The sequence below is a fragment of the Callospermophilus lateralis genome, chromosome 6, assembly GCF_048772815.1.
Source record: "Callospermophilus lateralis isolate mCalLat2 chromosome 6, mCalLat2.hap1, whole genome shotgun sequence".
NCBI lineage: Eukaryota > Metazoa > Chordata > Mammalia > Rodentia > Sciuridae > Callospermophilus > Callospermophilus lateralis.
In genome coordinates, this window is record NC_135310.1 from 53877999 (window position 1) to 53905333 (window position 27335).

General features: G+C 42.5%; 1 protein-coding gene across 3 annotated transcripts in view; it reads left to right on the top strand.

Moving 5' to 3' along the window:
- Positions 1–27335, top strand: part of Fyn (FYN proto-oncogene, Src family tyrosine kinase) — a 201057-nt gene that overhangs the window by 116881 nt on the left and 56841 nt on the right. The window lies entirely within an intron of this gene.

The window sequence follows — 27335 nt, forward strand, 5'->3', positions numbered from 1 at the left end:
GTCAGGACATTAGTCACATGATTCTTGGAATCCAATCAGACTCAACCTGGAGCTGAGAGCTGTGTTTCCAGGTGTCTTTAGCATGCCATCATGACCCAACATCTCTTCCAACAGGAATGGGAATGTTGGAGTCAACATGACTAGTTCACTTCGAAGCACAGGCAATGTCAGAATGTCAGTGTACAATGTCAGAAGGAAGAACCAACCCAAAGCAGTGCTTCAAGTTGTCAGAACACATCCGTGTCTAGTTTTCATCATAAATTGGGACAGCTGGACAGGATCTTCTTTGATACTTCTTTAAACAATTCTACAGAGTAAGAAAATCGAGTTTTTAGAATGTAAGACTTTCAAGAATAACTTCCTTCTTTCCCTAACTTGCCTCTTGGCTCTACCCAGAAAACCCTGCTAGCTGGAGTCAGCCTCCCTCGAAGCTTCCAGGTATTATCTCTTGGTTGCAACACAAGACAACTCACACAAAGTAGTTACTTGGCACTTGCAACTCTTATAGAATACTTGAGAATTCTTTCATGTTTTTTAATGACTTCCTTTCTCTGCTGGACTCCTTTAAAGTGCTACTTGACAAGACAATAGTGAGAGAATATAAAATATTGAGCCCCGTAAAAGCCTGTGTAGGCACATTTTAATTTTTTAAAGAGTATTTAAATATCTAAATTATTTGTCTAACCATTCACCCAGATTGTCTGAATTCTCAATAAGTTGGCATCTTTTTTTTTTTAAGTATTTGTTTTTTAATTGTAGTTGGACACAATATCTTTAATTTTTTATTTATTTTTATGTGGTGCTGAGGATCAAACCCAGGCCGTCACATGTGCGAGGCAAGTGCTCTACCGCTGAAACACAACCCCAGCCCCATTTGGCATCTTTTTTTTCAGGACCATTTTTTATCTGCTGCTGTGATCCAGATATACAGCACTAAGACAATATGAAGGGTGGTCTGTCTCTTGTTCTGATTTATCTGGAGTTTTAGCCCCTGTTGCTGATTGAAGATTCTGAAAGTGAAGTTAATGCCTGACAATGAAGAGAACAGTTGCAGCTTCACCTGAGCTTGCGTGTCCGCGCCTTTTCTTTTTTGCACAGATAGTTGCATACTTTGTTTAGCAAAAGAGAGAACTATTAAAAACCCACCAAATATATTATTATATTATGTGCATGTACAATATATAACAACAAATCCCATCATTATGTAATTATATAATGCACCAAATATGTGCAAATATTATGCATCAATTAAACATATGTACAAACAAATCATTCATATGAAAAAAAACTGCCAAATAGTGATGTATCCATACAAGAACATACTGCTAAGCAGTAAAACTTCTATAATGAATAAAGCAATAAAAGCTACTGTTCTGCTCAGTAATAATAAGCTACTGAATGTGCAATATCATGCAAAAGTGTCAAAAATGTTATGCTGAGTGAAATAAGGAGCTCCCTGGGATATTCCTTGCTCTTTCCTAATGACTCAAAAAAAAAAGAGTGCATGTTGTTTGATGACATTTATAAAGTTCTGTACAGAGAAAACTTATCCATAATGGAAATCTCAGGCTTGTAATGGAAGTCATAACTTGTCTGCCTGGGGTAGACTGATTACAAGGCAGGTACCGATGGATTTTTTAGGGTGATGAAAATATTTTGTTTCTTGATGGGGGTTCCGGTCACTCAGGTATAAACATTTGTCAGAGCTCATTGGATAGTGCACTTAAGGCTAGACATTGCACTGTATGAAAATTATACCTAAATTTGGAAGAGAAGGAGGAGGAACGGGATGCAAAAGGAAAAGGAAAAGGGGCAGAGTTAGAAGAAGAAGAGGGAAGGAGTGGGGAAGAAAGAACTGAAAAATCCACATGTCTTGCTGAACCTCCCCAAATTATTAGAAATTACCTTTCATTTTTGCAATATTTTCTTCAATGATAGCTACCAGGTCACTCACACTTGAGGAACACAGAGTGTCTTCCTTCTCATAGGAGATTGTCCTAGAGTTATATGGGAAGCCAGTGTTTCATAAATCGTGCAAGGGAAACTTACTATTCAAAATTTATTATTAGTATGTTAATTCAAAATATGGAAGAAAATGCTTGAAAACCAGGACTTTCTTTACCATGTTCTGTATTGAGAAATGCAGATGTTTATCTTGAATTTTAAATCTTCTACTCTCTCACCTTCTCCCTCTAGACCATCCTATTAAGTATTTTTTTTAAGTACCTAGGCTGCTTATGAAGGTACAGATTCAGGAAATCTTGAATTTTAAATCTTCTACTCTCTCTCTCACCTTCTCCCTCTAGACCATCCTATTAAGTACTTTTTTTTTTTTTTTTTTTTAATCCACCAGGATTACATCCACGGGACTTAACCACTGAGCCACATCCTCAGCCCTTTTTAATATTTTATTTAGAGACAGAGTCTCACTAATTACTTAGGGTCTCACTAAATTGCTGAGGCTGACTTTGAACTCACAATCCTTCTGCTTCTGCCTCCCCAGACACTGGGATTATAGGCATGTGCCACCACCCCTGGCTAAGCAATCCTTTTTAAAATACAAATCTCCTGTGTAACTCTTGCTTAGAAACCTCAATGGCCCGCTCTCTCTTTCACATTTAGGTCCTGCCCAACTCCAGTTGCCTTAATTCAGCCATTCTGGAGTTTTGTCACAGCAAACAAAGCTGCTCCTTGTGATCCTCCTTGCTCTTTCCTGTATCTGTACCTTCATAAACAGCCTAGGAAGCACTTCACCCACCCCAGCCATCCCCAGCTCCACCTTCACCAGTCTGTGAGACAGGCCCTGGTGCAGATTCTATACTAGTTGGCTTTTCATCAGTATAACAAGATACCTAAGACAGGCTGCTTTTGTAAAGTAAAGAGGTTTATTTATCTTCCATTTCAGAGCCTGAAAGCCCGAGTAGCAGGGTATCCCCTTCATTTTATTTATTTTCATGTGGTGCTGAGGATCCGACCCAGTGCTTCACACATACTAGGCAAGCGCTCTACCACTGAGCCACAACCCCAACTCAGGGGTCTCCCCTTGACTGCATCATCTCACAGCACAGATTGCTATGTCAGGAGCAAGCAAGTGATTACATCCCAAACCTGCAACAGAGAGGACAGGGTGGTGCCAAACTCAGGCTTTTATAACAGCCTTCACAAAAGAACTAACAAATAATACAATACCCTCAGTTACCCAAGGATCTTTCACTAAGCCCACATCCCAAACATTGCACTACTTCCCAGTAGACCAAATCTTCAATCACAGTGGACTTTAGAGAGTCACTCAAACCACACCCAACTCATAGCAGATGCCTGTTCTCTGAGAAACTGACCCAGCTTCCTCAGACCAGGGAGTGGCCTCACACTTGAACTCATGGAGCTCTGTGTATGAATGTCTCTATAGATGGACATGACTAAAACACTGGAGCAGGGCAAATCCCTTTCCACTGTCTCTCACTGGCCACTCGTCGGCAATAGGGATGACATTCTGCATCTTTGTATTCCGTACACACTGCTGAGATACATAATGCTGGACCATAAATGGTGCACAGTGAGTAGGTGGATGGATTCACTCATTCTGCACTGCAACAATGGCCTTCTTTGTGGGGCATCTGAAGATGAGAAGAATAAGAACCAGAATGTTCTGTAACCTTAGCAAAAGCAGACTTTCTAGGATGGTGTTACAAGATTCCGGTCCTACTCTCTATTTTTCCAAGTGGTAATGAGAGCATGACGATACTCTTTGCCTGGGTTGCACACTCTCTCTCTCCTCTGCATGAGGAAATTCCTACCCCATCCTAAGAAGAAAATGAAAACATACCACTAATAATGTCAACCAGACACGGGAAAAAAAAAATACACATGTCACCTAACAATAAATTAGCCTTTTACATTTTCTAAACACCTTCACATATACCACTTAGTTTTATCTTCACAAAAATCCCATAATCGAAGCAGGGAAGAGATAATTGTCATCCCACACCCCTCCCATTCCTGAACCCACCTCTACCCCCAGCAAATGAGAAAAGTCTGGTAAAGTAAAGCTGAATGATTTTTCCGAAGTCATACATCTGGTTAGTGACAAGGCTTAAGACCAGACTAGGAGTTCCTGGTGTTCCCAGCAGATTGTTCAAAAAAACAGACTCCCAGGAAAAATCAAATTATTGCAGGAAAAGCATTTCCCATCTCCAGCGAATACAGATCTTTCCAGCTGAGTGCCCTCTGAGAGTATTATCTGCCAAGTAGCTCTTCTTTGGTCTTCTACATAAACCACCCTGGGCTGAAGGCCACTGTGAAATCTGTGGGAATCAAGAGCAGCCATCCTCTGCAGAAATATATCTGCAACTTATGGAGTAAACAACTGTCCATTCAGATAGAAATTAGAGAATGCCTTATTCTTAAATCCCTGCCAGGACACAGGTGTGGGCATGAGTGCAGATAAGGAGCTTTGTCCCTGGTGCTGGGTGTGTGAGACGAGACAGCTATTTTTGCTAGGCTGGTGTAATATTTAAAAGCAAACATTTAACAGTAGGACAACGGCTGCTGAAGCTGCATTTGCAGCTGCAGCTGTATAATTCCTCTGGGGAAGGCAAGATGGCTCTTCTCCAAGTATTCATAAAGGACAGGAATCGGGAGTAAAAAGGGAACTTGCTCATAGTGTGCAGTCCAGCCCTGCATTCCTCATTAGATGCTTTGCTCAAAAGCTCACTGAAAGATGACTCTTCTGCTTTGACATCGAGGCTCATTCTACAAGATCTCTCAGACCTTCTCTTTTCTATAATAAATAAAATCCTGCACATTTTGCTGGGGGTGAGATAGTTGTATCTTTTTAGTATTAGCAAATGAGAGCTGTGAATTTGGTCCACCATTACTGATTGACTGCATCAAGGAGATCTCAGTCACTCCAAAACTTAAACACATTCATAATTGTTTTGAGAGAAGTCAGGAGGGGAATCCAACTTTTTTTTTTTTTTTTTGGTATAGGGGATTGAACCAGGGGCACTTAACCACTGAGCCATATCCCCAGCCCTTTTTGATATTTTATTGAAACAGGGCCTCACTGAGTTGCTTAGGGCCTCGCCATTGCTGAAGCTGGCTTTGAATTCACAATCCTCCTGCCTCAGCCTCCCAAGCCGCTGGGATTACAGGCATATACCACTGTACCTGACGGAATCCAATTTTAACAGCTCTCAGATACCCATTTCTGGGGTCCTCTTGTCCTTTTTTTCATCTACTCTGTCCAATTTCTTCTTCCCACTTCTCTTCCTTTCAACATCTCTTCTGTCTTTTTGTAGCTAAAACATCATGGTTAGAAAACAAGCTTCCTAGAGAAGAGGCAGCAAGGCTCTCAGCAGAGAGTGTGGGAAGGGACTGACCATGAGAGCTACCTGTGATGCTACAGCCACATTTACTCAGAATAGACTTCTTTTATTTTCATGTAACACCTATTTATTTATTTAGCTTCTTTTGTATCTAGACTAAATCATGTGATGATTAAACATGAAGTGAAGGAAGAAATACAGGCAGAGAAAATATTTTTGTTTTTGTTCCCCAAATAAACCACTGATAATTAACTTTGTTCTTAATTTGGAATTCTGGTCAAAACTACAATGTTAGAGAATGTCACCAAGCCCCTTTGCCATATCAGTATTTACAGAGCTTTCTCAAACTCAAGGTCACGTGTGACCAAAGTGTAGGACAAATTGTAGCTCATTGATTGTGTGGATGTTTGTAGGTGCAGGGACCTTGTCACCTAGTTATCCCTTTTGTCCTTTGTTCATGTCTCCTTCAATAAATAGAAAGGGAGCATCAAATAGTTCCCAGTTTATTTTAACTTTCACATGGTACAAGTTATGTTTCTATCTTTATTTTGATTTTTAGCTTTTAAATTCAAACTTTGTTCCTTAGAAAAGTGGGGTTGTTCTGTTCAGCTACAAAGAGCCCATTAAGGCTTTTCCCCCATTAAATGCATGTGAATTCCTTTGTCACAGGAATTCATTTTATCCATGATAAAATCTTGCTGTCCTACTTACCTCAAAGAAGACTGGCAGTAATAAGCCGGGCACTAACTCACATCATCTTTACTTGTGGGGTCCCAAGTTGCTGAATATCAGCTGAATGATCCAGGCCTTCACCCCCAGAGAAAGGCTGGATGTTAATATGGGTGTATCCTTGAGGGCATGACATCAGATTAAAATTTCTTGGGAGTGTTTGTTTCTTCACTGGGGACATTGATTTACTACTCCCAATGTCACAGTAACAGCTTTCCATTCCGAAGGGTGGAGAATAAGCCTGGACATTATTGGCAAGAAGATTTGAATTTGAACTCTTGACTCCACTGCTTCCTGTTGCTCTTAGTTCCTTTTTAATCTCTCTGACTTAGATTTTCTATAGTAAAAAGAATTAAATAAATAAACTCATCCAGCACAATGCCCAGGGTAGAGTAGGCTCTCAAAATTTTTTTATCCCTTACCTCCTTTTTCTTAGGAACATCTGGGAGGGAGCCTAGTAGTTCGGGTTTTCTAGGGTTGTCTATGAATTCTTCAGCTTGAATTTAATGTGAATTTAATCACTGCCATTCCTAAACAAAGAACAAGACACTTTCAGGGGAGCCATGAGGAGCAACATGCCTCTTGTATCTCCAGGGGTGACCTTGACCATCTATCTGCACCTGCAGCATCCAGGACCTTGTCTGAAGGCAGGTTCTCGGCCTCCACCTCAGACCTACCCAATCAGACATTCTGAAAATGCAGCGCTGAAGCTGTGTCTTCCCAGGAGAATCACATGAAGTGGTTCTCACGTGGGTAAAGTTTGCAAACCACTAGCTTAGTGAAAGTCACCCTGAGCTACTTTCTTGCCTGTTCTGCTATAGAGCCAGAAGCCATATTCCAGCACCACCACCCTGACCCCTGCCAGTCTGTTCCTCAACCTCCTCACCTGAAAGGGGAGGTGGGATTGAATCAGCATCCTCTGGAATTTTTTTCCAGTTCTGGCATCTTACAGTTCTAGTCTTGGGTCAGCTGATGGTAGTATTTTCTTAGTGTGATGACACTCTATAAGAAAAAAACAAAAGAAAAAAAAATTATTTAAAAGTTAATATATTATTGTTGTAGAAAATGAATATAAGAAGAAACTTAGAATCATCCAGAATTTAAGTATCCAAAGAGACTTTTGTGCTGCCCACTTCCAGCCCTTTATTTGTATGTGAAGACACACGTGCACAATCCTCTGTATGTCTCTGAACATCTCACCATAGCCATTCAGCCTTCACCCTCTGAGGGTCTGCTCCATGCCAGGCATGGTTTGGGGCCTGTTGGGTGGACTGTGCATAGACAGTCAGGCAAAGCTCTTCTTTCATTCTTCATTTCAAAGAATGAAATAGAGCTTTCATTCTCATGGAAGGTGGTAGATAATAAACAAGAAAAAAAAACAAGCAAATAAGATCATTTCTGAGGGCACCAAGTGTGATGGAGTAAATAAAACAATGACATAATAGAGTGCCAGGGTAACCACTTGAGATTGGATGCCAGGAAAGCTCCTTTTCTGAGGAGGTGATATTTGAGCTATGAGACATGAGAAGGAGCCAGCTGTGTGAGTATTTTGAGGAAGGATATTTCAGGCAAAGGGAGAAGTTGGTGCAGGCGCCCTAGAGTACGCTCAAGTGGTATCTAAAGGGCAGAAAGGAATCTGATATGGCTGGGAAGAAGGTAAAAAGGGGAAAACTATTAAAAAGGAGGGGAGGGGCTGGAGACATAGGCAGGGGCCAGAACAGGATGGCCAAATGATTTAGATTTATTCCAAATTTATTCCATTTGAAGCCTGAGAGTAATTTTAAAAAGGACCACTCTGTCATGTAGAGGATGGATTATAGACAGCAAAAAGGGAAACCAGAAAAATAGTCATATTTCCATGTAGGGTTTTGTAACTTGCATATTTCCCATTAGCGTATCATGAATATATGCCACATCATCATATTATTAGCTGCATAGGAATCAGTTCAATATCATATTCTGTTAATCCTCTGTGGGTGAGTACCTAGATTATTTCCAGTTTATCTATTTTCATGAATATCAGTGAAGCGAGTTTTAAATATTTGTACACATTTTTATTCTTTTCTTTGGATAGTTTCTATCAGGGGAAGTCCTTGCCCAAGAATAGCATATATTTGGAGACTTTCCTGCATCCATTAGTTGATTTTTGTCTAATTATTTAACTGGCCATTTCCCCATCACTTAACACCTTTAGCTGATGGACTTTTTTTTTTTTTTTTTAAACCAAGCAGAGCCCAGAATGAGGCTAGGGAGGCACTCTTCTGGGGGCCAAAATTTAAGGACACACTAAAAAATTTAGTAATCAAGATAATTAATATCTTAATGCAATATTCCTTTAAATTTCACTCCCAAACAAGTTCCTCAGTCATCTCTTTGTAGTCCTGGCCCTGGTACTTTTAAATAGGAAACATAAATCAATCAGACAGTAAGTTGTGATTTGTTCTGGATTTGATTGTTTTTTCTGATTCTGGGTACAGAATGATATCATTATTCTGTTAGTTACACATTAACACTGTGTATGTTTCCTTTATCATCCTCATTCCCAAGTCCCTAGAAAGCACAGATTTGCAACAGGCAATGGGCCTTACTTAGATCTGTGATCTTTGGATGCAGGAGTGCTCAGGTCTGCTCTCTCCAACGTCTTCCTGTTCCCTGACCTCATCCCTGATCAGGCTCAGTGGCCTGTGGGTTGTCAGTAGGAAGTCTTTGTGGCTCCTACGTATGATTCACCACAAGTCCTCTGGAGGTGTCACTACCTACTCCCACGTTCCCAACAGTGACCAGTTACTTCCTCCATTCTACTCAGACTTTAATTCTGTGCCTTCCCAGAAAAACTGGAGAACTAAACGTTACACAACACTTTTACTTAACTGAAAAGAGAAGTTGGTCAGAATCAAAAAGAGAAAGCTCTTCAAGTGACCAAATTGGTTTTCAGTTCTCTCTCTTGGTTTCCTTCTCCATGTGTCACTCACTCCCAGCTCTTAGCCTCCACCCAGAAACTGGAAGTATTTTAGACTTTCTTCAGCAGATAATTGAAGACAAAGACAGAACATTCTATGTCGTAGGAGCCACCGCCTCCCACTCATGACATCATGGTACCATTTTCCTTGGATGGGCAGACCTCCATCCCATGGCCGTGTAATAGCTCACATTGTTCAAGGACAGGGCAGCCTGTCCCATCACAGAGTCACAGTCCCCATTGACATGCTGGAGATTCTCCAGAGACTTCTAAGTGAATTATTTTCCCTCTGTCGCTTCTTCCTTTCCATTACTGAATCCAATGAGCCTGTGTACAGCAAAGACATAATGTAGGTCAGTAGGTAGATGGTTAGTAAGAACTATTATCCTTAGAAAAAGTCACAGTCCGAACACTTGTTTTGGGGTCTCGAAAAGCTCATGTTCAGGAATACATAGTGGCAAAATGATTTGATTATGAGAGCTGCAACATCATCAGTGGATTGCTCCAGTTGATGGATTAGTAACTTGAATGGACTACTGAAGGATAACTGTAGGCAGGTGGGCATGACTAGAGGAAGCAGGTCACTGGCGTCATGCCCTGGAGGATTATGTCTTGTCCCTGGCTGCTTGCTCGTTCTTTCTGCCATGAGCTGAGCAGCTTTCCTCCACCAGGCCCTTCCACCTCAGAGCAATGCAGTTGGCCAACTATGGACTGAATCCCCAAAACTGTGAGCTCAAAATAAACGTTTACTCCTCTGTGTTGTTCCTATCAGGTATTTTGATCACAGCAATAAAAAATGGACTGACACAACTGTTAATCCCAAAAGCAGTATTGTCCAATTCTGGCCAGAGAGTCAGTGTCTGATCTAACTAGAAGAATCCCTTCCTGTTATCTCAGCATAGGTCAAGAAAGCCAAGTGACCTTGCTTAAAGGAGTCTAAGATGTCCCAGCATCTAGTAACTGATTAGATTTAGCAGTTGCACTGGGGAGATCCTGCAGTGAGAAGATCCTGCAATAAGGTGACCCTAGTCCTGGGGGAACAATGTTGTGGGAGAGGCCGAGGACACTTCATGGGGCCCCAGAAGTGATCACTGAGGACTCTGAATATGGCTGCCCCAAACCCACATTTTCCTTATTCCTTTTGAGTTTCCAGTTTGGTACCATACCAGGCCATCAGGACTCTGCCTAAAATGCTAGATGATAAGGTTTTCAAAACTGTCTTTTCATGGTTTTTACGGAAGTAATGGAGCTAAATACAGCCTTTCTGTCCTGAGATCTATTTGTTCTTCTCTGTGCTGCCCATCATTAGAGTAGGATTCTGAAAAGTCTATGTTAGCACATCAGTATTTAGGTGAAAATGAGCTTATTACATGCAGAAATGCTGTCCAATTCTAGTGCCTTAGTTGCAGTGACCCTTTGATTATGTAATTCAGACTGAGATTTTTAAACCAAGAGTTACACTGAAAGCTTTGTTCTTCAAAAATGATAAACAACCCTCCCTCCCCACCTTCCAACTAACACATTACAAAATGTGAGTCTCACAGGACTGTTAGGGTTCCTTTTGCAAGAAAGTTGACTCTTTCCTGAATATAAGTCAAATAAGTTAGGCAGAGCCATTTAGTTTCTCTCTTCTTCATTTTCTTTGCACTTTTTATCGCAATAATTCATTTTGCTGTCTACTCAGTTAACACAGTTCATGTTATCTCTGGTCCACACTGATTATTGGGTGGGGTGGCTGGATGCCTGTGATGGCAGACTGGCTGTCTCCTGGGTAACCAGGAAGTCACTGGGTCTCATTTGTGCTTGGAATAGAAAGCCAGCCATGGAAAAGAGAAAACTCCCAGGCTTCAGCCTGAGTCCGTCCTCACGTACACAAACTGGTAATATGTGCAGTTTGCTGAACACCTATTGTGTGGCTTGACGATGGTCTAGATGTTTTCAGTTAACTGTAAACTGCATATAAAGTTGTTCTTTCCACTTTGTTTTCCGTCAAAAATGGTCACGTATCAGTCACTTCCTATCAGTAATTGATAGCAGACTCCTGCAGTTGGCATAATTCACATCATACAGGGAAAAAGTCAGAACAGCATTAACCACCTACCCAAAATAGAAACCCTTCCCCTCAATCATGACTTTCTCTCCTCTGTCACCCTGGGGGAATGAGAAAGGAGGAGAAAAAAAATGGAAGGAAACCTGTCTCCAAACTGAAGGAATAGAGCTGAAACTATTAGAAGAAATATCACTATTACTCTTCTCCCACATCCACCCTCAAATAATGAACCATCTGGCCAGAGCCACTCTTTTTTTTCCAACCAAGAGATTTTATTAGGGGGCTGCCCAAAGGGGAAGAAAAGGAGAGGCAGAGAGCAGGGAGAGGAGAGGAAGAGAGCAGAGAGTGTGAGAGAGAGAGGAGAGAAAGAAGAGGAAGAGGGCAGAGCAGAGCCTCTCTTAAGACACTGAGCTGGGCAGGCATCAGCCAGTTTCAGCAGGACTCCAGCAGCCATGGAGGCAGAGCCCTGGCAGGCTGTGGGAATGGAGTCAGCTTGTTGGAAGACAGGCTCTGCATGTCCTCCTTGAAACCCATTCCAAACTCCATTTGTATTTATATCATATCATCTCCATTTCCTCTCAACATAACTCCAGCGGCTCCCACACACACGCATCTTGCCAGAACTCTGCACTTAGTTAATAATTTAAACAAAACAAATTGTCTCCACCCTCAGTACATTACTGGTGTTGAATGACAGGGCGGGTTTCAGGTGCCCAGTGGAATCTATAGAGTTTTTGACACCTTGAAGATATTTTTAAACTCAAAGAACAATTGTATCATAGTAATCGGCACTTTGCCTTAAGGATATTTCAGTTTCAAAATGGGAGGATTATGGGAACAGATAAACAGAAGGAACCTGTCTGGCCAATCCAGGCACTTCCCCGCTTGTTCTCTTAGAGATGGGGAGGGAGGGAAGGTGGAGCAATGGGTGGCAGTGAGGTGGACAGGGAGCCACCTGTACACAATTTCCCTGAACAAGAACAGAAAGAGCAGGGGCAGGGGAATCTGGGGGAACATCACATAGGAAGACAGAAAGCCCCTTCACTGGACTTAGGAAGAGGTTCACTATGTCACTTAATCATGGTCATTTGGAAGTGTTTATTAAAGGCAGCAGGAACAGCCTATTCAGAGCAGTACCCAGTCTGAGCAGGCAATTTAGGGCTTTGTGTTGAAAAGGGAATGATATCAGTGTGACTCCAAGAGCCTCATCAGATGAGGTGGGGTTGAATGAAGGAACACAAAGGCCAAACCTTGCCCAGGCAGAAAAGGAAGAGCAGGGAATGGAGAGATATTGGGCTGAGTTTTTCCAGATCCTCCGGTGTCTCTATTGAGGGATCAGCAGTCCCCAAGGATGTACCTGTCCCCATTACACATCCCCAGTGAGCTTTCCTGTGATTGCAACCGTGGACTTTGGGGGCATCTGGCTTCGAAGACAGAGTTGAAATTATATGCTTTAAATTCCAGACCCCTACAGTGAGGTGATACCATAGCATCACCTGTGAATCTGTGAAAAATGAAGATTCTTCAGACAGCTGAGCCTCACTCTAGATCTTCAAGGTACACAGTATTCCCTGGTGAACTTGGCATGTGTGTTAATCAGCTTCTAGTCACTGTGACCAAAATACCTGACAAAGACAACTTGGAGGAATTTATTTTAGCTCATGGTTTCAGAGGTTCTGTCCATGGGTGGCTGACTCCATTGCTCTGGGCCCAAGGTGAGGCAGAACATCATGGTAGAAGGGCATGGTGAAGAAACACTGCTTTTTCATGGCAATCAAGAAGTAGAGAGAGCAAGGGGAAGAGGTTGCAGGGAAGATGAACTCTTCAAGGGCACACCCCAGTGACCTACCTGCTCCAGCCATACCTATGGTTAACACCCAGTTAATCTATTCAAACTAGGACAGACAGTCATTTCACCTTCAAACATTCTTGCATTAACACAGGAAATTTGAAGGGGACACCTCATAGCCAAGCTATAACAGCATGTTGAGTCTATCCCACTCCCCATGGATAAATAGTCAAAATAAAGAGGAAAAATTTAAGGTCTTTATTTTAACTTAAAGAGCCAAATGTTTGAAGCACCAAAGAAATATCGAAAAGAGTGGAAGATAAGTTTAACTAGCAAGTGTGTCAGAACAGAAACAAATTTTAAAAGTTGAGGTATAGTAAGGAAAAGAAGTCAGAAAACAGTTTAATGGGTTCAAAAAAAGCAGAAGTTGATATAAATAGTCTGTTGATTCCATAAGAGTTATGCAGATCCACTATTTTTAGCAATATTTTTATTTTAGCAATGGAGCCTATGTAGAAAATGCAAATCTTAAGAGAAGGAAGATGACTAGGAAATAGAAGATTCTCGAAGGGAGTGCATCTGGGGAACGCACATCCAGATGAATGATGAAACTGGTGGAATAGTGAACACTCAGAATATGTAGGCTGGCTATACCATTTTTTCCACCCCAGGCTGATAATCATCTTGTCAAGTCAGCCTTTGTCAAAAAGAGTTATGGCAGAGCTGTTGCCTGGGTTTATTCCAAGTGTGTACCATTGTTACTTGCTGAGTCAATTTGGGCTGTATTGAACCAGGACTGGCACAGAGCACAAAGCCATACTCGGTCATCATCACCTGGAGTCTTATAAGGTAGCTCTGCAGGACCACAGCATGAGTGCTCAGGGACAGACCAGTTCTGCTCAGTGCTGGGACAAAGTGCCTTTTTCTACGCAGAGCTGCTGATTGATGGCTCTTCCTAGTAGATGAGCAAGAGTTTCCATCCTCTGTACTGAACCTATATGTAAATAGAGCTGCCATGGCTGAAAAATAGGCTGCATATTTCATGCAGAACTGAAGTATAATTGCCATGTGTTCATCACAGTAAAGATGTTCCTGTTTGACTCGACAGAGCAAACCCTGCAGTTGGGGGAGAAACAGTCATCTGTACCTCTAATCCCAGCCACTCTTTTAGGCTCCTCTGTGACTTCAGTCTTTTGTTGGATATTAGCCGTTATGTGCTTTTTTTAGTGGGCACTGATGTCCCCCTGATGTTCTGCCTTGCAGATGTCTTATCTCTGTTGTTATCTGTCCTCATCATGTTTAGGCAGCTGCCTACACAGCTGCACCACAAGCCTCCATCTCCCACTCCTATCAGGCCCAAAAGACCCTGGGGTTCTTTTTGTGCAAGGCCTCTCAGGTAATGCAACTCATATAGTCTGTAGACATAAAAGGTTTCAGGTCTTAATGCTCACATTCAACAAAAGCTACTTGTTTTTTAGCATCGAGGATGATTTATGAGTATGAATTATGCATGGACAGGTAGCCAGAATGGATAGAGTTGTTTGTCCAACTTAGGAAGTCCGGTCTTACCCAGATGCTTCTCCCTCCAACCACCTGGTGCAATCTCCTCCCACTCTTGGCCTCTCTGGCTCCTCATGCTCCTCCTCCCTCCTCAGTTTCAGTATGTGTCTTTCAAGACCCAGTTTCACTCCCACTTAAGACTGGATAAGTATCAGATGGGTAATGTACAAATGCTTTAGCATATCAGCACACGATTGAGAGTATAAGTCTTAGATTCTAGCCAGGTCTGAGTTAAAATCCAATTCAGCCTACCTCTGAGGCCTGAGGCAAATAACTTGACCTCCCTACACTTAATTCCTCCATCTGTAAAATAACACCAATGATAGATAATATTAAAAATATATAATAAGCAGCTCATGAGGCTAGTGATGGAGCACAGGAAATGATTTGCATATTTCATATAGCAAAGCTACAGACTCCACAGTAAGTACTCAGTGGAAAGGACATATATCTAGTTGTTTATGATCTGGCTTCTAGGTACTTCTCAGGTTCATTTCCAGCCACTTTCACAGCAGTGCAGATAGGCTCCTATAGATCAGAGACCTACCTGTCTTTTCAACCCTTCACCCAGAGCCTCTGCCTGCAGCATGCCACTTCTCCGTCTGGGCCAGTGTCCAGTCATCTTTTTGATTCCTGATCTGAATGAATTAGAACCCCTTCTGTGCTTCCTCCCTGTCCTGAAACCACTGATTTACTTGCCTGTCCTCTTTTAAGTATATGTAAGCAAGGCAGGGGCCACAGTTACTTGATATTATGTCGAAAGCCCTTTGCACAGTGCCTGTCACTTAGAGGGGGTAGAAATACATTGGCTGAATAAGGGCTAGAGGCAGGGCTGAATATAAATTAAAGATATGTGAAGAGAGACAAAACGCAAAGGAAGTGAAGTAGTTGAAAACGGGTGATTTGTCACTATGGTGATTTCTTTTGTGTGTCTGTGTGTGGTGCTGGGGATTGAACCCAGGGGCTTGTGCATGTGAGGCAAGCACTCTACAAACTGAGCTACATCCCCAGCCCCACTATGGTGATTTCTGAGTAACTTTTGTGTGAGGGGTGGGGGCAAGACTCTTTATTTTTGTTATTGTTTTCTTTCTTCCTCCTCTCCAGCACCTGAGAAGGAGATCCCTGTAGCTAGCAACCCCTAGGTGAGAGCCAGAGAGAGTTGGGGTCTCTATGTGATGAGGGAGGAGGTGGGTCAAGACCAAAACTTGTCACAAGTGCCTCAGCTGGTTGAGCAGGATCACAAGTTGTTCTCCATTCTAGCAACAGGGAGGACATAGTCAAGTCTTCTGAAAACTGTAGTAAGAAAAAACACTTTAAGTCACAGTGCAAAATAAAATAAAATAAAAACTATAGGACATAGCAATGTTCATTTCTTCTTACATCATTAAAAATCTCATATCTTGGGGCTGAGGTTGTGGCTCAGTGGTAGCATTCTTGCCTTGCATGCATGGGGCACTGGGTTCAATTCTCAGCACCACATAAATAAATAAAATAATAAGATAAAGGTATTGTATCCATCTATAACTAAAAAATAAAAATAAAAAAAAGTTTCATATCTCATGGTCAAGGTTCTGGCCATGACAGGGGGCATTTGAACATTTTTAATTAAACGTGACCATGTGTTTAGGTCTCTACATGGCTCCTCATGATTCCTAAGGTTCAGCTTCAGGACACTAAGAGGTGTTCTGGGCCAGCCTGCTGTGCTTGGTGGTTCTGCTTGAATATGCACAGAGGACTCTAGCTCCTTCTGAGTGCTGGCCTTGGTATGAATGTTGGAGAGTTCTTTGTTGAAGTCCATTGCTCAACTAATGAGGAAACAGGCTCCAGAGGGTCAAGGATACACTCCAGGCCACAAGGATACTCAGCAGTTATGCTCCAGGATACTACTTCCAGGACTTCTCTCAAGTAGGAGCTTGATATTCTAAAACTAATATGCCCTGGATACTTGCAGACCAACCTGTTTGGACATAGAAAATAGCTAGGAGCAGAGCATGCCTCTCAAAGATATCATGGTCTAACAGGGAGAATATATGATTGAAGTGGGTGTGGACTTAGATCCAGTCCCTCAGACTGGGTAAAGGCAAGTTATTTAAATTCTGTGATCCCACGCTTCCTTAACTATGAAATAAACTTGTAAGATTGCTCTGAGGATTAAATGAAAGACCCTATAGAAAATGGCAAGCAGAAAATAAGTTCCCAATGAGCGGCAGATACTGTTATTCACTAGTGTTGTTACTATACTGATGTGCCTTAATCCAGGTTTAACTGTTGGTGTCAAAGTAGGTCTGTGGGAATTGGGGGTGGGTGTAGGGGACACCTACCCAACAGAGTCAGCCTTTGATCTCTGGGACATTCATGTCCTTCTTTGTCGAGGTACAGGCTATCTCTTACAACAAAAAAGACCCCATCACACACACACACACACATACACAACCCCCCAAAAACACATAGGATATGCATCCCTGCAGCTTTCATGTGAGGGTCAAAGATTGACACTTTAGGGTGAGTGAGCAGTCGTGTTCTGCAAGACCCTTCAGGGCCTTTCTGTCCTGTGACTGCACCATTCCTTAACAGAGTCATCATCCTCGGCCTGTTTAAGCCCATTCGCCAGCACCACATCCACTTTCCAGCCCACAGGAAGTGGGAAGAATAATGGAAGACACCCACTCCACTTGAAGGATGCAGAAGTTGGATTTGTCACATCCATTCACAACCACTTGGCCAGATTTAGTGACATTGCCACACCTGGTTGCAAGAGAGTCTGAAGGTGCAATCTTCAGCTGCATAGCCTCAGGCCTAGCTGAAACTCCATTGCTGTGGAGGGAGCAAGGATGGGTTTTGTGGGAAAACAAGCAATCTGCCACACTCCTCACTACTGCATCCTCCACAGTTTATTTTCAGTGATACGGTTTCGGGTCTCAAGGTTGCAAAGGCTGTGTCCCCTCATGTTTCAGGCCCACGGCAACCCTGATGCCAGAGTCCTACAAACTTCTAGAAGAAGGGAGAAGAATGTGCTGTCTTTAAGGTGATAACTTCAAGTCTAAATATCATGCAATACAGCACTAATAAAAAAGTCATTCATGTGCTTTTCTGTAAGTTTTATAAGCAATAGTGTTTACAAAATGTATGCTATTCATAAACCATCTGCTCCCTCTTTTGAATTCATTAAATTAAAAAAAATTTTTTTTAAACCTGACTGGATTTTAGTCAGGTTTTAAGTAGGTCATCAATAAGTGGTATAGCCCATGTAACAGTGTTCATCCCACACAAGTAACGAGTTTGTCATCCCAAATGCTGTTTCACATGGGAAAGTGTCACTGAGGCCTTCCGGTGGCTCCACATCTCCCTCCTTTCACTTCCTCTGTGTCTGTGTGGCACAACTTGTCTTCCGCAGGTGTGGATCCCTTGGGAAACCTTCACTGAGGCAGACACCCTCTCGTCCACTGACCTGGCGGGTAGTTCCTTTTTGCTCTTGGGTCCCTCTAAGAGGCCACAGCATTAGAGAGGACCATGTGTGTTTTCTACTGCCTGATTTATCAGCATTCCCACCCAACCACCCTTCCAAAAGCTTTGAAATTCTGAACCACTATAGGGTTGCAAATGTTCAGGACTGTTGGTGTTGCATAAAGTACCAAGGTGAAGATACAGAGGCCGGGGGTGGGGGGGTGGGGGGGTGGTGTCATTCTTCAAAAAAGATGGTCCCCCTAAAAATGGCTTCAAGTTCCAAAACAAATGACTTCATGACAAGTTCTCAGATTTTGACTGGGCTCTGATTTTATAACCAGGTAACCCATCAGTGAAAAGGGAAACCGCGGAGACCATGACACCATTCTGTGAGTTTGATGGCAAAAAAGAGAGAGAGAGAAAAGAAAAGGAAAGTCACATTTCCTTATTCAAAGTTCATCTTTTGCTTTTAAGGAGTTAATCTTCTTGGCTAGAAATGACTTAAAGAAAAAGAAAAGGAATTCATCTTTCTTTGAAAGAATAACGGGGTCCTCTGGCAAGGAACGTCTGTGGAGACCGGAGAGATCAGAGCAGGGTTGGATAGGGAACCTCCTGGGCTTCCCCTCTCTGCATTCCCAGGGAGGGGGCCTCCACGAAGCCTGTTCAGATGGCTGCTTTCCGCTTTCTGCTTGTGGTTGTGCCAGGTGACACTCTGATCCCTGGCCCTCGGCCAGTTCTGCCACAACTGTTCCTGAAACAAGCACAGCCCAGAAAGCCAGGCTCTGCCTCCGTGACCCAGATGTGATGCTGACTTTCCTCTCTCTTTGCTGGTTCACGAATAGAAGCCCACATTTTTGTTTTGTTTTCCTGTGGCTGTCTTCAGAGAACAAGGACAACGAGGATGGAAAAGGTCTTGACTGAACATCAACATTAGGAAGAAATGTTTCCATCGAACCTTTTAGGTTCCTGAAGAATTGCAGGTCACGGAAACCCATTCTCTTGTTGTCCTCTGGCCTGCTGGCATTGCCCCAAGTTTTAGGGATAGTGACTCAAAAGTCAAAGCATCAAAATGCCAAGCTGAATGTTCCAGCAGGAAAGGGCAAAGGCAGCAAGCATGAGAGCAAGTCCCCTGCCTCTATCATGAACTGGAGTCCAAAGAGCAAGGGGGCTTTGCTTCCTCCTTGCACCTTCCTAGAGCTGGGCCATTGCCTAGAGCTCAGACCTCGCTCACAGAGAGGCCTTCCAGGCTGACTTGTATGAACACTGCCATTCTGAGTTTGGTGTGTTCCCTCCCCCAGGTCCCTAGGACTTGAGACTCAAAGCTTCTCAAAAACCCACTAATCCAGCCACCCCCGCTGCTGGTTCTGTTATCCCAACTTCTGATTCTGCACTCAGCACCTGCAGGGTCCTCCGTATGTGGCTTTGCTTTATCTCTGTCCTTAATTAGATTTTTCAACTGTTCATCTGTGTGTGCTCACAACCTGCTACCTGCTCTGCCCCTACTGCCCACTTGAGAAGAGGTCCAGAAAACACACTTAGAAGTCTCACATATTCCAGAAGGAGAAGGTCCCTCTTAACAGGTTATGGAATCAATCACACTTCCTTAACTTTTCAGCCCACAAAGAATACATCATCAATGTATGGTTGTTTCAGCTTACACATAAATTCAATCAGGAACCAAAACTAAAAGGGGATTTTTTTGTGAAAAAAATTAAGATGACTTATTCTTATTATGAAAACGATGCATCTTCAGTGTAGACAATCTGAGAAATAAAGAAAAGAGCCAAGAAAGAACAGTCTCACATTATGTATTAGCTATACATCACCAGTAGTTTGGTATATTTCCCTCTGAACTGTTTTCTAGGCATTTGTTTTATATTTGCAATCATGTGAGCCTTCTTAATAGACCATGGACTTTTTTATTATTATTACTGATCATTTCTATAAAACTAAATTGTGATTTCTGCTTAACTTTTCATCAGGGGAATGCCTTACAGTTTGCTTGGCCACCCTCTTGTTAAACAATTGGCAAGTTTTCTAATTTCTCAAATGGTAAATAACATTTCATAGAACTTCATTTGTCATTTTTTGAGGTAGCTCTTCAGCACAATTGACGATTCCAGGAGCATGCCCAGTTTTAAGGTTTTTGATAATTACCAAGTTGTTTTACCAAAATCTCCAGTCTCTATCTACCTCCATCATTACTGGGTAGACTTTTTTAAAAATTATTTGTGGATTTAAAGGTGAAAGACAGTGTCTCACTGGTCTACATTGCTTCTCTGATTATTCCTGAAGGAGGTGTTTGTCCCGTAAGTTTCACAATAAGTATAGGTTTCTTTGGGGGGTGATAAAAATGTTGTAGAACTAATGATGATGGGCTTCCTTTGTAAATGTACTAAAAACCACCGGACTATATACTTTAAGAGGGTAACTGTTATAGTTTGTGAAATAGATCTCAAAATGAAAAAAAATAAAAATTAAAAATACTAACTACAGGGTGTTTTCCTATGGACCAAAAAGGTTTCAGGGGCAGAAAGATGGAAACCTGGGGCTGGGGTTGTGGCTCAGTGGTAGAATGCTTGTTTAGCATGCCTGAGGCACTGGGTTCGATCCTCAGCACCACATAAAAAATAAAATAAAGATATTATGTCCACCTAAAACTAAAAACTAAATATTAAAAAGAAAGATGGAAACCGAAAAAATTCACAGCCTGTGCCCTCATTCCTTCTGAACTCTTTGGCACCCACAGGGTTAAAACATATCACACTTATTTCCATCACCATTTCATTCCATTCTTCACCCTGAAATTCAAAGCAAAATGAATGTAAAAAGAAAATATTCTCACTCTCCTTTTGGAGCCTTTCCACAGTTTAGTGTTAAAACGTCTTTGGCCATTTAGGGTTGGAATCGGTTCCAGCATTCACTTGACGGCAGTGTTAAGTCTCCCATCGGGGTCTGATGCTTCCCTCTCTCTTTCATTAAGTGTTTTTGAATTTCTAGGCACTGGGGAAAGGAAAGCTGTACAGGAGGGAGAGGAGAACAGGTTATAGGGACAGGAACTGCTGCTTCTCAGCCTGGGGGCCATTTGAACAAGAAAAGTCAGAGGTGGGGAGCCACAAAATCATTCTATGTTCCAGGAATGTGGCTTTTTCTTAAAGTAATATGTTTTATGAGTGATTTCTATTAGCTCGGTGCCCTTGCTGTGCTGCATAGGACAAGATTCACCTTCCAGAGGGCCTTTGCAAAATCATGCATAACTGATCAGATGGGTCCAACTTCACCTCTTATTATTTCTGAAGCAAAGCTTTGACTTAATTGTTAAATGGGCTCTGTTTTCCCAACACTGAATGTGGCCAGTGTCTGCATTGTACATATTATCACTCTGGCCTCAGTCTTCGCACCTCAGGGACTGCTTATCTTATGGCTTATGTTTGCGGGGAAGGGTTCTGCCTCACAGGACTTGAATCAAGAGTAGAAATCTGTTATTTTGTGCTTGATGGGGACATTTATATGAATATCTCCATTTATGCAGTAAATATGTTCCAGAAAATTTTGTCTGCAAAGCAAATCATATTTTAAGTGTTCCAAGAAAGACAGCTTTTTAATACCAAGAAAACCAAGGCTGACTCCTTTGGGGTATATAAACACCCTTGCCATGACCAGGAAAGGTCAGGAAATTGAAGGCTGCTTCAGCATTGGCTCAAACATTCATTAAGATGCCAACCCACACCAAGGAGGAGGTGACTCACTACACCTGGCAAAATTGAGCACCTCCTCAGGACCCTGTCTAGTGGGTGTGGTGTGAGTAGGAGGCTGAGGCCCAGTCCCTGAAATCAGGGCCCCTGTTAGTCTACACATGAAAGTGAGTCCTGTGGAGCCAGGGTCCTTCCCTATGGGTTTTTCTCTCAACACCTCCCACCTATGTACCCACATCTTGTACAGAATGACCAGGATACAAGAGGCAACTCTGGTACAGAGGTTCTCTGTGCCAACCATGGACTTAGACTATCTGGCTTCACATCCTATCCCCACCTGACTTAGCTGTAGACACATTACCCAAAATGCTCCTCCCTTGTATAATTGAGAAAAATAAGAATACCTGTATTTTAGGGTTGTGAGAAGGTAATGAGATAAGATGCTCCAGTGCCTAGCTCAGAGCCTGGCCTGCAGGGACCACTGCGTGGATGTTGGTCTTCACTGTGGAGATTGAAGCCTCCATCTCCATGGTGCCCCATCCCACCTAAATATGTATTCACTTTCTACTGACGAAGCACCACAGACTTGGTGGCTTAAAACAATATCCTCTGACTTTCACGGTTCTGTGTGACATGACTGTGTTCTCTGCTCAGCAAGGCTGAAATCAAGACACCAGCTCACTGTTTTGTCATCTGGAGGCTTCATTGGGGAAGAGTCCATTTCCAGGCACTGTGCAGATGTAACAACGTGACAGTTGAACCACATAAAGCATTGACCAATTCAGGCTCTTGACCAAACTCAGATCTTCATGATTACAAGACTAAGAACCCCTTCCTTGCTTTCTGCCAGCTGTGAGCTGTTAGCTTCTAGGGCCATCACATGTATAGTAACCCATGATCCCGCCATCTCTAAGATCCCTCACATTGAATGCCTCTCACACTTTGAATCTACATCCCCAGGAAGAGCCGTCCCTTTCAATGGCTCCCCTGATTAGGTCAGTCCACCTGGAATAATCTCCCTCATTTAAAGTCAACTGTGTCAAATTACATAACCTAATCATGGGAGTGACTTTCCCATCATTCACAAATCTCAGGGATCATAAAGGACATGCTCACCAGGGGCAGGAATCTTGGCAGACAGCTCAGAATTCAGCCTCCCACCCCACTCTCTTAGCCTTCCTTCCCTCCAGCTCACAGCAAAAAGAGGATTCCCCACACAGAAAGAGCCCTGCATTGCTCATCTTTCCATAGCTGGGTTGAAGCCATTGGCTGGACCCAGTACCAATGCTACATGGAGCTCAGCCCTCACTTTTTTTTTTTTTTTTTTTTAGCCTTATGGACTCAGGGAATGCTTATGCTATCAAGAGTGACCAAGTGGACCTTCTTTCTTTCTAGCTTCCCCAGGCACCGCTGGCCCTTCTGTCTGGCGGTCCCTACAAAGAAGCATTGCCTGAACTCATTTATAGGCTGTCAGGATCAGGGGCCCCATGTCCTACAAAGGAGGAAAGATGCTAAGAAATCTGGAAATTTGGGTGGCTGGTCCTGTGGCCCAACTCCTTGCTATCAGCATGGTGTCCAACCATCTCTGAATATCCTGCTCCCAACAGGAAAGATTCCCTAAACTCTCAGGGATTAACTTTCTCCACTCAGAATATAGCAAAATGCTCCAGGTCAGTTCTTGTGGGTGTTGCCAATTTTATAAGGATCAAGAGCGCCCAGCCATGAACCTTCTGTCCTTGAGTCAGCTGATTTCTGATGTGCCTCTGCCACATCTTAGCCTTTACCCTTGCCACTGTTGCTGACTGAAAAGGGTATTTGCTCAGGAAGCTGCCAGCTTTTGCCTTTCTCCCAGAGAAGTGTATGAAACTGCAGTTGATCAACAACAGCTTTAAATTCTTCTTTCAGTGGTGCTCATCTCACTTCCTTGAGTTTGTTTCTAGGTTCTTGATTTACTCCCTTTCCTTGTTCTTTTATTTTCATTTTTAATACTTGCCCAGTAAAGGAGCAGAACAGAACTAAAGGGTTAGAGGATGGGAACGTGGAGCCTGCCACCTTAGAGTATTGGCAATGCACTGCTTTGCCCGTCATTCTCCAAAGCCTGCTCTATCCCCTGGGCTGTCAGGAGCAGGATGGAGAGTTATGCTAAGGACTGTCACTCTTCCACACCCATCTGGTTGATTTCTGAGCATAAGCACTTAAAGCTGCCAAAATCACAGTTACCTGTCAGTTTCACATTTCCTCCTGCTACTCCTCTGCCTACATGTGTATATGTCTTGAGAGAAGGTGTTCTGCTTGTGCAAAAGACTGCCAGTGGCCTTTTTCCCTTTTTAGTACCCAACTCAAGTATATACCTAAGACCTCACAAGTCCTGCGACATGGGAACTGAAGCATACAGGCATTACTCTTGATCCATGTGTTAGGAAATAAGAGTGCTATCCATGTTTAATGTACATCTGGCAGACCAGACTGCAGTCTAAGGCCTTCAATAGGAATGAGTATGTGTACAACTGACCTTGGGTCGGAAGACCCTGTTTCTATAGTAGCAAATAGATCCAGCCCTCCAGATCAGTTTCATCTGACCCCCAGAGAGCTTTTGGAAGAGTGTAGAGGCCAACCAAGACATAGCTACAGCAAGTGCTGTGATTGGTTGATAACGTCTGCCATGCTCATGGGAGCAGGATATGGCCATCCTTAAATTCTGAGTCAGACAACTCTTCCCTAGTTGCATAAGGCTGTTGGAAAAGATCCACAGAACTAAGGAAGATTTTAGATTTTATTTTCATAGTAGAAGCAGGGCCCCTCAGTTGGAAAAAGGGTTGAAGAATAGAGGCCTCATAGACATAATCGAGATACCTTGACCACAGGCACTTTGAAATGCTCTTCCACTGACTTTTCTAAGGATGACAGCGTGTAGACAACTCCAGCCATGAGATTAGGTGACATTTTACTACTCAGAGAAACTCTAGGGCCCCATTTCCAGATTGGAATTATTCAGTGTTTCCCAGTAACCGACAGGTCTAGAGCCAGCATATTAGTACATTCTGTGTTGACAATGGACTTAACAGCATTGGACATAAAAGCCACAGCACATAATTTACATAATAACAGTAGCCTTACTGTAACCCCAAAGCCCAGAGTTTGCCTCATGGCAAGGAGCCTTATCACGTGGAGTACAACTCAGCACTTCCCTCTGACTCTTCCATAGGAAATGGTTAGTCTGACCGCCCCACGTGGGAGGAAGAAGACCACAAATTCTTATACAAATATTTTCATTGTGATTAACTTTTAATGACTTGAGCTTGTCTTTACTGGCTTATTTATGTTTCTTCATGTGTGTCAATAAAGATGAGATTAAGCAAGATCTGTGTAGAAACATTACTTAATTCAAAATTTTGGATGCATGAAATGCTATTCCTAGTATAAAAGAGGATTGTTTTCTCTAAAATTATTTTGGTTGAGGTTTTTTTTTTTAATTCACTAAACAAACATTTATTGATTACTTCTGTGTGCCCAGCAATATTCTGGGCACTAGGGATACAGCTGTGAAACAAAAACCACAAAATAATCTCTGCCTTCAAGCGGTTGGTGATTTTTCACCTTTATTATTTCATAAAAATTATATGTAAGCTGTTGGTCATTTATTACAATGTATTACTTTTTTTTTTCAGTGGATTTTGGAAGATTATCTTCTTAGTTTGATCAGATGTGAGGTCCTATTTTCTGCAGGGTTTCCGATGTAGTGTTTGTTTTATCTGGCTGGAGTTGGAAGACTAGTTTGTAATAAGAGGTCTTATTAGTTTTAGGTTCTGTTTCTCTATCATGGTGAACAAACTTCCAGAGAAAAATCAGAGCCTTTCATGTCAATTTTTTAGACTGCCTCCATTTTCCGAAGGAAAGCCTTCTGGGTTTCATGTTAATCACATGCATGTAAGGGAAATGGTTATTATACTATTTCAACTATGTAGGTATAAATTCTTTCCTCTCTGTAAATCAGGATTTCTCAACCTCAAATGCTGTTCACATTCAGGGATTGTTACAGGTAATGATTTGTTGTGAGAAACTGTTCTGTGGATTGTAGGATGCTTAGCAGCATGCCTGGCCTCTGCCCACTGGGTGCCAGTGCTACCCTTCCACCCTGTATCGTGACAGCCAAAAATAACTCCAGACAGTGCCTAAATGTCCCTTGATGGGGAACCATGATGTAAATGATGTGATGGTGGAATTCAGGTTTACACCCTCTAATTACAGGTCAGTGAAATCCCTCGGGGGGGGGGGGGGGGGGGGGGGCAAAGCACTTGAGATAAGAATGTTTTCTGTCTGGCCTTTGTAGAAGCTTAAAGCAACTTTCCACCTTGAAAGAGTTAGTATAGAGTGAGCAAGATATTTATCAGTCGGATGAAGCAATATCAACAACAAATGATGGAAGGCCTTCAGTAAATCATGCCTTGGAGATATTTTGCATTTCCTGTTGAAAACTTGTTAAAATCATTCATTTACCGTAAGTTAAAAAGCATGTTGGACACAGTAGACTATAAGTTAATCTCAAATGATTTATTAAGAAATATGTTCCAGATTTGGTGACCTCAGCTCCAGCAGTAGGCGGCTCATTTGCAAACATTCCCATTCTCAAGAACTGACTCTCGATTTAATAAGTATTAATTGAAACTTGTACTTTGCAAGGGCTTCAGAAAGATCTAACATTTGTTTCTGTGACCTGCTCCAGCAGAACAGTAGTGCTCAGAATGGTACCCTTGGGAATCTTCCCGTCCCATGTGGCAGCCTCCACATTGGTTTGCAAGATAAAATAGAAAAACTTCATAGCCTCAATTTTTTTCTGTCCTGTGCCAGCTCTGCCCTCCCCAGTGGCTGCATGTTATTACACATGATGTCATGCATTTCTCATTCGACTCTGTGGTCCCAAATGGGCTGCTTCTCAGAGTTTTCGCAAGGACATTCACTGCAATTTCTACCTACCCATCTGTCTACAGTTCGAAGTGGACCATTTAACCACCTTACTTTATTTTTTGGAATTTTCTTCACTTCTCACATACATGCCAGTAAGTTAGAAAATGTAGGGCACACTGCTGATAAGTCACTGTAAGAAGGATTGGCCTTGAGGCAAAAAGTGAAAGAGAAATATAATGAGCTACAGAATCTTTACTTATTTGGTTATGACTCATTGAGCATGTACTGTGTGCCAGGCACTGGCAATATAGCAATGAGGGGAATGGACAGGGCCCTGCTTTCCTGGAACTTGCAGTCCACTGGGCAATGGAACAAGTGAACAGGCCATATTTTAATATCACACCATAGGTGCCATGATGAGGGAAATCAAGACGCCATGGGAGCACTTAGGAAAAACACTAACCTAGCCTGGGGGAAGGTGTGGGGGGGGGGTCACAGAAGGTTATGCAGAGGAAGTGATGCATTTACTGGGAATAAAAGATTCCCTGCATATCCAAGAGGAGGGAGAAAGAGTGTTGAAGGCTGAGTTCCGAGGCCTGAAGGTAAGTGGGGGGAAAGAATGGAATCTTTGAGGAACTGAAATATTAGTCATGTTTGAGTAGAAGCATGTGAGACAGGAAGAGTGAAAATAAACAAGGAGGAAGGAACAAGGATGCTTCTCCAGATTCTGACTTGAGCAAGCTGGTCTTTGGAAGTACCATTTCCTAGGATGGGGATGCTTGGAGAAATGGGTTTGAGGTGGGTGGGATGACAGTGATTCAAATTTTTAATCCACCACTAGCTCTAGAACATAGGAGTGAGTTTTTTGTTTTTTTGT